The sequence below is a fragment of the Cherax quadricarinatus genome, unplaced genomic scaffold, assembly GCF_038502225.1.
Source record: "Cherax quadricarinatus isolate ZL_2023a unplaced genomic scaffold, ASM3850222v1 Contig3067, whole genome shotgun sequence".
Lineage (NCBI taxonomy): Eukaryota > Metazoa > Arthropoda > Malacostraca > Decapoda > Parastacidae > Cherax > Cherax quadricarinatus.
The window spans coordinates 32,501-45,000 of record NW_027198093.1 but is presented as its reverse complement, the minus strand read 5'-3'; the positions used below and the strand labels follow the sequence as shown (position 1 = coordinate 45,000).

Sequence of the window (12,500 nt, the reverse complement as noted above, 5' to 3'; positions counted from 1 at the left end):
GAGAGGCGAGGCTGACCTTAGGGAAGTGAGGAAGGGGAGACATCCGGGGGCCCACGGATGAATTCCTGGACACATGAACCTGGGGAAGGCGAGGGGGGGGCGGACCTTAAAGACGAACCACTGGCCTCCACGTGGCAAGGTCTGGTAACTCAGAGATAACTCTGAGGCTGACAGTGGTCGCAAATTATTAATGTTATTATAATTCAAGATTTGCTAATTTGGATTCAAAAGCGTCTACCAGGGTGGTATTATTTCCACTCCAGCCACTCTCATAGGAGCCACGGTAGTGTTCTTATTTTGTTCATTCACCGGAGTTAACATTAATAAAAATAACATTAATAAAAATATTGTTCATAACATAACATTGCAACAACTAGAGTCGTAGATGACAGGTCTCCTGGGTACATATGTCTGGTACTCTAACATAACGTAGGTCATCTGGAAAAGACCCGGGCCGGGACAATACCGTGGGTGTTGCTGGAGTGAGACCCAACAGTTAGGTGTCTTCAATCAAAAACGTTTCGCCTACACAGTAGGCTTCTTCAGTTTAAAATAGAGGCAGCAGCAGAGGCAGTGAATGTAAGACTGATGTAATTATAATCATGCGTGATCCCAGAAAGATATCCCCGTAATGCAAAACCTTACTGTTCTTCTCTGTTGCTGTACATTTTTTCTTTGCTACTGTACTGTATTTCTGTACTGTACTCTACCGTTCTTTTGTTTTAATTTTCTGTACTGGTCTTCTCTGTTACTGAACTATATTTGTTCTTCTGTGTTTCTGTACTGGTCTTCTGTGCTACCAGTGTCAGGGGAACGCCTTCCTACTGAACAAAAGAAAGGAAAAATAACAAATGAATAACTTGATGGATAATAATTATGATATTTTTCTAAGGATTTTAATTAAAAATAACTAAAATAAATATTGGCCGTTGTGGTTCCAGTAGGATGTTGGGACATGAGAATCTTATTCCCAGGATGGTCTTCTGATGATGTTATAGAAGAAATGGTGTTGGTTATCCTGGGTGGCGGTGTTCGTCCCATGTTCTGAAAATCCTGTCACTACTTGGTTGTATCACCACAATTCAAATTTTAGAGGTGACGAGTCGTAATGTTCCACTACGTCCAATTAACAAGCGTCTACCCTGGTTGACCAGGTCAGCAGCAGAGCTGATAATAAAGAAAACACTGGTTATATAAGTGTTAAATAAGTATGACACTGAAGAAAGACAAAGGCTGGTATTCTACTTCAATGTTATTACTTGTAACCAGGTAAATTAGCATCAATGAACAGAAATACTCCTGGTAGATCACCTAACTTGATCATGGGCAGCATACGCTTCGGGATTACCGGGCGATCTCGTTGTTATGCGCAGATTATAAATTGTTTGCGAAGATTTTGGGAAATCGGGTCAAGTGTGTCGTGGGGCGGGTAGTATCAAAAACTCAGTTTGGTTTGCCAGGGAGGTCTATGGTGGAGGGGCATGGGTTACTTAGGGATTTCGTGGAGGCAAAAGGGGGGGGGGAGGGAGGGAGGTTTGGTGGCGCTCGATTGGCAAGGGGCATACGATAGAGTGGATCGGAAAGCATTGAAAGCCATCCTCAGGGGTCAGGGGTTTGGGGAAGAAATAGTGGGCTGGGTTGAGGCTTTGTATGGAGGTGCAATGGCGAGGGTACAGATTAATGGTCGATTGGGTGGGAAGATTGTAATGGGTAGGGGACTTAGGCAGGGGTGTCCTATGTCACAATTATTGTTTGCGTGCGTACAGGACCCCTTTTATAGATTGATGGAGCAGCGTATGTGTCACGTAGTGGGACCAGGGTGTGAGGTTGCGAGGGTTTGGCCAGTTTTAATTGGGTATGTGGATGATACAACTGTTCTGATCAGGGAGGGGATGTCAATGGACACATTAGACGGGGTAGTACAAATGTTCGCAGGGGCAACTGGTATGAGGGTAAATTCAGATAAATCCATGGTCATGGGGTTAGGAGCTTGGGCGGGTAGGGTTGATTGGGGTAGTGCAGTTGTGAGGAGGCAGGTGAATTCGTTAAAAATCTGCGGTCTTATTTATGCAGACGATCTACCTGTGGCACGCATGGAAAACTCGCTTAGGATGGTAGAAAGGATTCAGGGACGCTTGGGTGCATTGCGACCTTATCATTTGACCCTTGTGCAGCGTGCCATTGTTATTAATATCTTACTGTATAGCAAAGTATGGCACGTGGCAGCCGTGTTCCCATTAACTGGGCCAGCAATAACGAACATACTTAGGAAGGTTTTTAAATTCTTGTGGGGTTCGAGCTGTGATTGGATTAAGAGGGATGTGGTAATGTTACCTGTAAGTAAGGGGGGGGCTGGGATTGCTGGACTTAAAGCGGAGGGTCAAATGTGTCTTCATTAAAAGGGAGGTGATGAGGGAAAGTGTGGGTGGGGGGGGTTTGGCCAGGATCCATAACAGATTGCAACGGATGTATACAGGAGTTGAGTTGCATGAGTGTGAAACTGTGTTGAGGGCTCTGGCGTGGGATCGAGAGCCAGCAAAGGTTAAAATAGGTAGGTTGTGTAGATTGTTAGCCGGGAGGGTTGTAGCGCCTGTAGAGGGAATTTTCCCCATGTATGCATGGGGAAGTATATGGAATAGGTTGAGTAGGATGAGGTTGCAACCTCGTGTTCGGGATGTAATGTATCGTTTTCTGCACGGCATTTTACCGTCGGGTGTGGTTCTACGGGATAGACGAGTCGTTGACGGGGGGGAGTGTGGGATATGTGGTGGGGAGGAGTCAGCTTTTCATGTAGTATATTTTTGTGATGGACTGAGGAGTGTCAAGGGGTGGTTAAATAGGGTGATAAATAGGATAGGGGGTAAAGGAATTTCTGTATTGAGAGCATTAAGTCTCGACGTGGGGGGTTGGGAGGAAAGTGTAATCAGAGCTGTGGGATACATTATGGCAGATTATATCTATATAGTGTGGGGATTGCGGGGGAAACAGGTTACTGAGGTGAAGAGGAGGGTGTTAGCGTTAACGTTCTATAAAACGGTATGTAGAAATAAGGAAATTTATGGGAGGAGGTGGGTGAAGGATTTTTCAGAGGGATATAGGCAACTTACGTTACAGGTTTTATTAGACTTGTAATATACGAGGGAGGGGAGGGTATGATTGGAAAGTGTTGCTGGGGTAGGGAAGTCATGGGTGAAAACAGGGTTGCCTCCCTGGTAATGGATAACAAATGTTTGCGAGAGTGTTGGATGAGTGATGCGTGAGTGAATAATATGTGGACCACGGGTGCTAGCACCTGTGGAGCTGGCCAGTTTTTGTGTGACTGGACTATACACTTATTATACATATTGTGTGTGGTAATATTGATTTACGGTAATGACATTGTAATTTGGAGATTTGCTATAATAATTGCATGTATTTGCTCCAACTTGTTTTCTAGGTGCCTTGCACTGCATAGTGTTGATGCTGTGATCATGCACGGTGTCCAGAGATATGATGTGATATGTTTGTATTAATGTCTGTGCATTATTGTTCGTCACTGGTGTTCTGCAATTTTCAGTTTTGTTTTGAGAGTAAAGAGTTTAATGTACGTCAGATAGTGTAATAAAGTTGGGCAACAGTGGTGTTATAGGTTTTTGTGGTTAGGTGTGTGCTAGGCACAGTCTTTATGTGTTACTTATGTCATGGTTATATTTTATGTTGTATTGTACTGTTGTCAATAGCACTATGTTATGTCCATATAAGCTGTATAGAGCTTGAATGTCATAGTTGAAGCTGTGTTATTGTTTTAACACTGGAATTGCATGTTTAAATGTGTAGAGGCTTACATGTGTTGGATTTTGAGACTAAGTTTATTCCTATGGTTTTGTAGTAATTTTGTGTGTCTTTGTGACTTTTCTATATCACCATTGTTGTGTAATACATATTGTTATGTAATTGAACCATTAGGACATTACATAAATTAATGTTTTGATCATTGCTGTGTGATATTAGATTAGGCAACATTCATTGTTTATAGTAAGTTAGGTTGTAAATAGTGGGGTGGTTGGATAACCACGGGGAGGGGGGTAATATGTCTGTATAATATGTTCAGTGCAATGCATTGCATGGTCTGTAGTCGATTATTAAGTACCATTTCGAGGGATGTGTATATAAAAGTGTTGTTCATATCATGTAATTCTGTTGAGTAGCTCTAACAGGTTTGGGTTAAGTGATAGGATGAGGGATCAGGGAGGGGGGGTGTACCCACACGGAGTTGTAAGTGTAGTGTGTAATATTAGCTGTAGGGAGGATTGTGCTAATTTATAGACTGCCTGACTACGGTGGAGTGTGGTTGTGCATATTATATTTTTGTAATGTCATGTTTTAGGCGAAATATATACAGTTCAGCAACAACCATTGAGTAGTGAGGACGTGCGCTGCTCATTGGGATATCAAAATGGCGGAACATACAGTACGGAGAGTAAATACTATCTGCATAGAGCTGGTTCGTGGTACGTTAAGTGGAGATACGATGAACGTCCTTCTCCCTAACATCATCAGGGATACATATGGTATTCCCAACGAGGAATTGTATGGCGTCGCTCTTAATGGTTTAACAAGAATCTTTGTGAAATTTCTACGAGTCGGTTTCTACACAAGAATTGTCGAGCATTACCAGGAACAACGCATGAGTGTGAATTCAACGATGGATGTTGTGTTACATGACGTCTCTAAGTACTTCACATGGGTGAAGGTACGGAATGTACCCTTCGAGGCTACGGCTTATGGCCTGCAGGAGTTTTTTCGCAGTTATGGGACAGTGCATTCTGCAACAATGGGGGTGTGGAGGGATGGTCCATATGAAGGAATGCCGGAAGGTTCTTACACCCTTAAAATGTCTTTAACAAGGCCTATACCATCCTATGTTACGATGATCGGTTGTAGAACACAGGTTTATGTGTACTATGCTGGGCAACGGAAAACATGTCGTCTGTGTAGCTCTTATGAGCACATGGCAGCCCAGTGTCCTAGGAGGCGGGCTTCTCGAATTCTGGACACTCCAATTGTGATTCAACAGTCGTGTGATTTGGTGCCTGGCTCTGATGCCTCGGGAGGCCGGAGGCCTGACCTCTGGAGCGAAGAGGTCGACCGGGAGGTGGCGGCGGCGGAGACGTGTGTCACTCTCCCAGGGGCGTCGGGGGAGTCGAAGGTGACATCTGAGGAGACTTTCGTCCAGGAAGCTTCAACCCAGGATGGTTTATTGGCAGATGTGATCAAGGATTTTTTGGATGAGGAGGAACCCTGTGCAAAAGGTGTCCTCAGTTCATGTGAAGCTGGAGCGTTGGAGGGACAACAAATTGTGGAGGAAGACTTGAGCAAGATTGGGCTGGAGCATGTGGTGGCCGTGGAGGTACACCAGGAGGATTCGTCTGAGGGTGATATGTGTGTAAGTGGGAGTTCTAGGAAACGAACTGCGGCATCAGAGATAGATGAGGTCATTACCCCGGGGCAGAGGCCGGGGAAGAAGTCATGGGCAGCGGTTGTGGAGCCGAGGCCACATAGTGGTAGAGGTGTGCCTGAGTTGCAAAGTGGGAAAGGGAGGGGGGAGGTGACTGCACAGGAAAACTCGAGTGGCAAAGGAACACGTAATATGAAAAGTGCAGTGGGTAAATCCCAGAGGCATAGGGGAAAGCCGCCCCTTCTGTAATTTTCAGATGTGTCACGCTTAATGTTAATGGACTTAAGACTGAGGTCAAGAAAGTTTGGTTGGAGTGGTTTTTAAGGCGGTTTGATGTTGACATATGCTTTTTGCAAGAGCATAATCACAGGGCTGGTTGTGTGTTGCGGGTGAAAGGATATCGGATGTATGTAACCAGTGGTTTGCAATTGAAAGGTGGGGTAGCAGTGGCGGTAAAGGAGACCAGCCCCTTGCGTGTCATCGGTTGGGAAGAGGGGAGGGGGTGGGAGGATCGTGAGGGTGGATGGCGTCTGGGGTGAGAGTTGAGCTAGTTTCGTAGTTTACATGCCAGCAACTAGCAATATCAGGGTAAAAGTAGATTTTGTCAGAGAGTATTGCTGTATCACTTGAGAGGTTTGCCTGCTATAACAGTAATAGGAGGTGATTGGAATTGTGTGATTCGGAGTGGTGATGTCGAACCGAGAGGGGCGGGTTGTGTGCTGAGTGTGCTGAGGGATGTATTGCGAGATATTGGGGTTGTTGATGTGGTGGGGAGGGGGGGATACCTAGTGGAGCATACGTTCGTCCGTAGGGGATATGAAGCGCGATTGGACAGAATTTATATTAAGCAGGGTATAGATGTTGTGAGGGTGCAAACCTTCGATGTGGGGTTTTCGGATCACAGGGCGGTAATAGCAGATTTGATGTGGGATGGAGTGGTGCGTATTTATTCTGGGTACTGGAAATTAAATGTAAGGCTTCTTAAGGAGGAGGGGGAGGGGCCTTTTTTCAGTGATTGGTGGTTGCCTTTTTGGGAGGCTAGGGACAGGGAGATAGATCTGTTAGATTGGTGGGAAATGCAGGCAAAACCTGGAATAGCGAATTTTTTTAAGGTTAGGGGACGAGAAGAGGCGAGGTGGCGTTTTGGGTTGCAAAATTATCTGGAGGGACAGTTGCAAGATTGTTATGTTGGGGGAGGTGGTAGGAGGGATGATATGGACAGTCTGCGGAGTAGAATCACTGAATTACACAATGATAGGTTTGATGCAATTAGGGTTAGGGCGGGGTTAGAGGATGTTTTGTGGGGTGATAAGCCGTCTGGGTTTGTTTTACGTAAATTTAGGGACCGACAGAGTGTAACCACCATTCTACAATTGGAGACAAGCCCTGGGGTGGGAGGGTATCCAGTGGGTCGAGTCCTATCCAATACGGAAAGTATGAGTCTCTATGCTGATAGTTGGTTTAGGGAGAAATGGAGTTGGAGGGAGGGGGGTTCCTGGGAGGGTATTTTTGAAGGGGGGTTCCATAGCGTTTTAAGTGAGCAGGATAGAGTGGGGTTGGAGGTTGGTATAAGTGAGGTTGAGGTGGAAGAGGCAGTTTTCGGGATGAGTACCGGGAAAACACCAGGGATAGACGGTATACCAAATGATTTTTATAGAGCACATTGGGGGTGTATTAGGCAGTGCTTTGTTAGGCTATTGGACCATATGTTAACTAGTGGGAAGTTGGGCACATCGCAAAGTACGGGTGTCATAGTTTTGGTGCCAAAGAAGAGGGGGGGTAGAGAGTTGAGTGCTTACCGTGCAATATCTTTGATGTGCGCAGATTACAAGGTTTTTGCGAAAATTTTGGGTAATAGACTGAAGAAGGTCATGGGGTCGGTGATACATGGGGGACAGTTTGGTATCCCGGGGAGGAGTATGCGGGTAGGTCATGGACGTATTCGGGATTTCCTTGAGGGTAGTAATAAGGGAGGTATTCTAGGTCTGGATTGGGAGAAAGCTTATGATTATGTGGATAGGGAATTTTTGATTGAGAGTATGGTGAGAATGGGTTTTGGAGGGAGGGTGGTTGGATGGGTGAGGACTTTGTATGAGAATGCATCAATGAGAGTACAGGTAAATGGTAGGTTGGGTAGTTCAGTAGGCATGGGGAGGGGTTTAAGGCAGGGGTGTCCACTCTCCCAAATACTCTTTGCATGTATGCAGAATCCTTTCTATGTTCTGGTTGATGGTGGGATGGGAAGGATGGGGGAGAGTGGAGGATTTTGTGGGAATATTGTTGGTTATGTAGATGATACAACTGTTTTACTTAATGAGATAGAAGATTTAAGTAAAGTGGGAAGGGTAATTGAGATTTTTGGGAATGCTACTGGGATGAGAGTTAATAAGCAGAAATCACGGTTGTTGGAGGTAGGCGCTTGGGTAGGAGGGACCTTGGGGGAGGAGTTTGGTTGGATAACTGTAGATAGGCTAAAGATTTGTGGGATTTTGTATTTGGCAGATGCACAGGAGAGCAGGAGGGTTAATTCAGAAATGGTAATGGACAGAGCTTTGAGTAGGCTCAGGAGTCTAAGGGCCGGGGATGTAACCTTGCATCAAAGGGTTGTGGTGGTAAATACGCTGATTTATAGTAAGGTGTGGGGAGTGGCGGAAATTTACCCCTTAAGAAGTCAGGATATTATGGAATTACAAAGAAGAGTCTTAAGGTATGTGTGGGGTTATGGGAGGGCGTGGTTGGGCAAAGATGTGGTAATGACTGCGGTAAGACAGGGAGGATTGGGATTGATTGCATTAGGGTCTAGGGTGAAGGCGCTATATGTGAAGCAGAGGTATATTCGGGCAGCGGGGGAAAGGGGTCTTCGGGTGGGGGAGGTGATGGGGGATATCCGCAAATGGTGGGGTGGCAGGGACTTAGTGGAGTGTGAAGATATGTTGCGGTTTATGTTAAAGGTACGCAATGTTAAAAAACTCAAGGTAAAACGGTTAGTGGGTGTGGGTCGTCGTCAGGAATCAATGCAAGGGATGGCAGTGTATCCCACATATGATTGGAGAGTGATATGGGTGGAATTTAGTAAATTAAGAATACCGGCAAGAGCGAGGGAATTAGTATATAGATTTCTTATGGGGACGTTAGCATCGAAAGAGGTGCTAAGACGAATGGGTTTTGTGAGAGAGGCGTCATGCGGTTTTTGTGGGGAAGTTGAAACGGCTTTTCATGTAGTATATTTTTGTTCTGCTTTGGAGGTGGTAAGATTGTGGTTGAAGAGGGTTTTCTTTTTATTGGGGGGGGGACAGATATCACCCCTTAGGGCTTTAATGTTAGATATGGGAGGGGTACCCAAAGAGGTGGGGAGGGCTATCAGATACGTAATAGTTGATTACTTGTATGTTTCTTGGGGGATGAGGGAGGTGGAGGGAAACATTAGGATAAAAGCGTTGGCGGCGTGTTTTTATAGGACAGCATGTAGGAACAAACAATTATATGGGGGAAGGTGGGTAATTAGTTTTCCGGAGGGATATCGTGGACTTACTGTTGAACGTCTACTCCGTTTGGTGACGGGGTGAGAGGCAAGGGGTTGGTCTCTTCAGTGGTGTGTCCTCTTGGAGTGATTGGAAGCCTGATGTGGAAGGTTGATTGGTTTGCAAGGTGGTTGATGTGGGTAAAGTTTATTTACAGGGAGCCGTCGGGGGCTCCGGGGTATGTAGACCTTATGAATTTGTAAAATCACGGAGTCAAAAGTTGTATGCGATTTTCTGTTTTTTCTCTTATTGTTATAAGAACCATTTTATATAGGGGGTTTATATTTATATGTATATTGTGAGGTTATGTTTTATATATTCGAATCTGATGATAGATTTATCCTTGTCATACGTCTCTTTTTTATCGTATTGAATGGGTACTTTATGAACTATGTACGAAAATATATAAGTATTTGATGGGGTTTATATATACCCTTATTTTGTATGGAAGGTCCTATTATATATTGAGTGTTAATCGGTAACATTAACTTTGTGTGTGTGTAGGTGTGTTTGTGGGAACCAATGTCTTAGGTATAGTTCTATCATTGAATGTAATATTTTTTAGTTTATTTGCAGACAAGTCATTTAGCGCTTTATTTCTATGTATGATCCAGTTTGTTCTGTACGAACAAGTGCACATACACGTATGTGTGTATATGCATGCGTATATGTATACACATATATATGATTGTAGGACTCGTTCCTACATGTTTTATAATGACTCCGACTGTTTGTTTGGAAGGTGTTACAATGTTTTTTTTTTTTTTGATGAGGTCAGGGTATGACCATTCATCAGGAAAATTAATGTATGTTATTTAGAACGGGGACTGAAATACGGGGGGGGGGGGTAGAAGTGTCAGCTGTGTCTGCACTGGCAATAATGATTATTGTAAAAAGAGGGTTTGTAGGTTACGTATATGGTTGTGGGTTATGTATATGGTTGTAATATGGCCATGATCTATGGTGTTCTTTTTAATAGGTACTTGAGAATAATATGCAAGATTTCTAAAAGCTAATTTATTTGCAGTATCATAAAATAAAGTTGAGTGAAATACAGGAGCAATTAGGTAAGAATACATTACTGGAGATAAATGGTAGATGTTTTAAAGTCAAGTGTAAAGTTGTTGCATAAAGAAGGATTTCCGATTGAGAAGAGCGTGCTGCTACTGGATGCTGGTGCTAGTTGATGCTGCTAGGTGCTAGTTGATGCTCTCATGTTCATAACAGTTGTTGTTACTACAGATTTTCTTGGCGTTGTTCATAATTGTTATAGGAGCACATGTGTTCGGTAGTGTTGGAAACACTGAGTTTAAACTTTATATCCACTCCATCTAGGTTTTATTAAATGATTTCACATATCAAAGTTGAGTTTATTCTCATTCTTACTAAATGTTATTTTTTCATTTCGTTTCCATCTTCCTCTTCACAAACAACATTTGCTTTTTCTTCCACATTTTACTTTCGTCAATTACAATTTCCCTTTTCACTCTTGTTAGTTATCTACTGATTGTTTACTTACGAGCTGGGGAAATACAGAAGTGAGCCTTCAACATGTGTATGAGACAGGTGTTTTGTCAACATGTGTATTAGACAGGTGTTTTGTCAACATGTGTATTAGACAGGTGTTTTGTCAACATGTGTATTAGACAGGTGCTTTGTCAACATGTGAGCAGGTGTGTCGTCAATATGGAGTGAGCAGGTGGGTCGTCAACATGGTGTGGGCAGGTGGGTCGTCAACAGGTAGTGGGCACATGTTAGGGTACAGAGGGTACACTCTACCCACTTGTGCTTGCTGGGAAACATGACGTAGCCTGCAGGAATATTTGTAATTTGAATTAATTTGGTAGGAATGCAAAGATTTTTGTAATTCACAATTTATCATCAATGATAGTAACACACACACACACACACACACACACACATACACACACACACACATACACACACACACACACACACACACACACACACACACACACACACACACACACACACACACACACACACACACACAAACACACACACAAATGATAAGGAACAAATAGTCTGGGATGAGTTGAACAGAAACAGTCAGGCATTCCAAGTGAAAGCAATAACATTATCAGAGAGTGAAAGAAATAACACTACCAGAGAGTGAAAGCAATAACACTACCAGAGAGTGAAAGAAATAACACTACCAGAGAGTGAAAGAAATAACACTACCAGAGGGTGAAAGAAATAACACTACCAGAGAGTGAAAACAATAACACTACCAGAGAGTGAAAGCAATAACACTACCAGAGAGTGAAAATAATAACACTACCAGAGAGTGAAAGCAATAACACTACCAGAGAGTGAAAGAAATAACACTACCAGAGAGTGAAAGAAATAACACTACCAGAGAGTGAAAGAAATAACACTACCAGAGGGTGAAAGAAATAACACTACCAGAGAGTGAAAACAATAACACTACCAGAGAGTGAAAGCAATAACACTACCAGAGAGTGAAAATAATAACACTACCAGAGAGTGAAAACAATAACACTACCAGAGAGTGAAAGCAATAACACTACCAGAGAGTGAAAATAATAACACTACCAGAGAGTGAAAGCAATAACACTACCAGAGGGTGAAAGCAATAACACTACTAGAGAATGAAAGCAAGAACACTACCAGAGAGTGAAAGAAATAACACTACCAGAGAGTGAAAGAAATAACACTACCAGAGAGTGAAAGAAATAACACTACCAGAGAGTGAAAACAATAACACTACCAGAGAGTGAAAGCGAGAACACTACCAGAGAGTGAAAGAGAAAGGTCAATGAGTATTAAGCATAATACACACAACAAGAGACTACTAAACAAAGTTAATACCTGGAAGGCCAGACAACTTTGCTGTGAGTGTTCGGTGAGTCACCAACACAAGTGAGTGAACCAACTAGCTGTGTGTTCGGTGAGTCACCAACACAAGTGAGTGAACCAACTAGCTGTGTGTTCGGTGAGTCACCAACACAAGTGAGTGAACCAACTAGCTGTGTGTTCGGTGAGTCACCAACACAAGTGAGTGAACCAACTAGCTGTGTGTTCGGTGAGTCACCAAGACAAGTGAGTGAACCAACTAGCTGTGTGTTCCGTGAGTCACCAAGACAAGTGAGTGAACCAACTAGCTGTGTGTTCCGTGAGTCATCAACACAAGTGAGTGAACTATCTGTGTGTTTCGTGAGTCACCAACACGAGTGAACCAATTAGCTGTGTGTTCCGTGAGTCTCCAACACAAGTGAGTGAACCAACTAGCTGTGTGTTCCGTGAGTCATCAACACAAGTGAGTGAACCAATTAGCTGTGTGTTCCGTGAGTCATCAACACAAGTGAGTGAACCAACTAGCTGTGTGTTCCGTGAGTCACCAATACAAGTGAGTGAACCAACTAGCTGTGTGTTCCGTGAGTCACCAATACAAGTGAGTGAACCAACTAGCTGTGTGTTCCGTGAGTCATCAACACAAGTGAGTGAACCAACTAGCTGTGTGTTCCGTGAGTCACCAACATAAGTGAGTGAACCATCTA

At 43.6% G+C, this 12,500-nt stretch overlaps 1 long non-coding RNA gene across 1 annotated transcript in view; it reads right to left on the bottom strand.

Annotated features, from left to right (window-relative positions):
* Positions 1-9,960: 9,960 nt before the first annotated feature.
* The window catches only part of LOC138851965 (uncharacterized), a 10,721-nt gene continuing 8,181 nt past the window's right edge, over positions 9,961-12,500 (bottom strand). Inside the window, exon 2 of the long non-coding RNA XR_011391515.1 lies at positions 9,961-10,769. This is a non-coding gene — a long non-coding RNA (uncharacterized lncRNA). The remainder of the gene's footprint in view (positions 10,770-12,500) is intronic.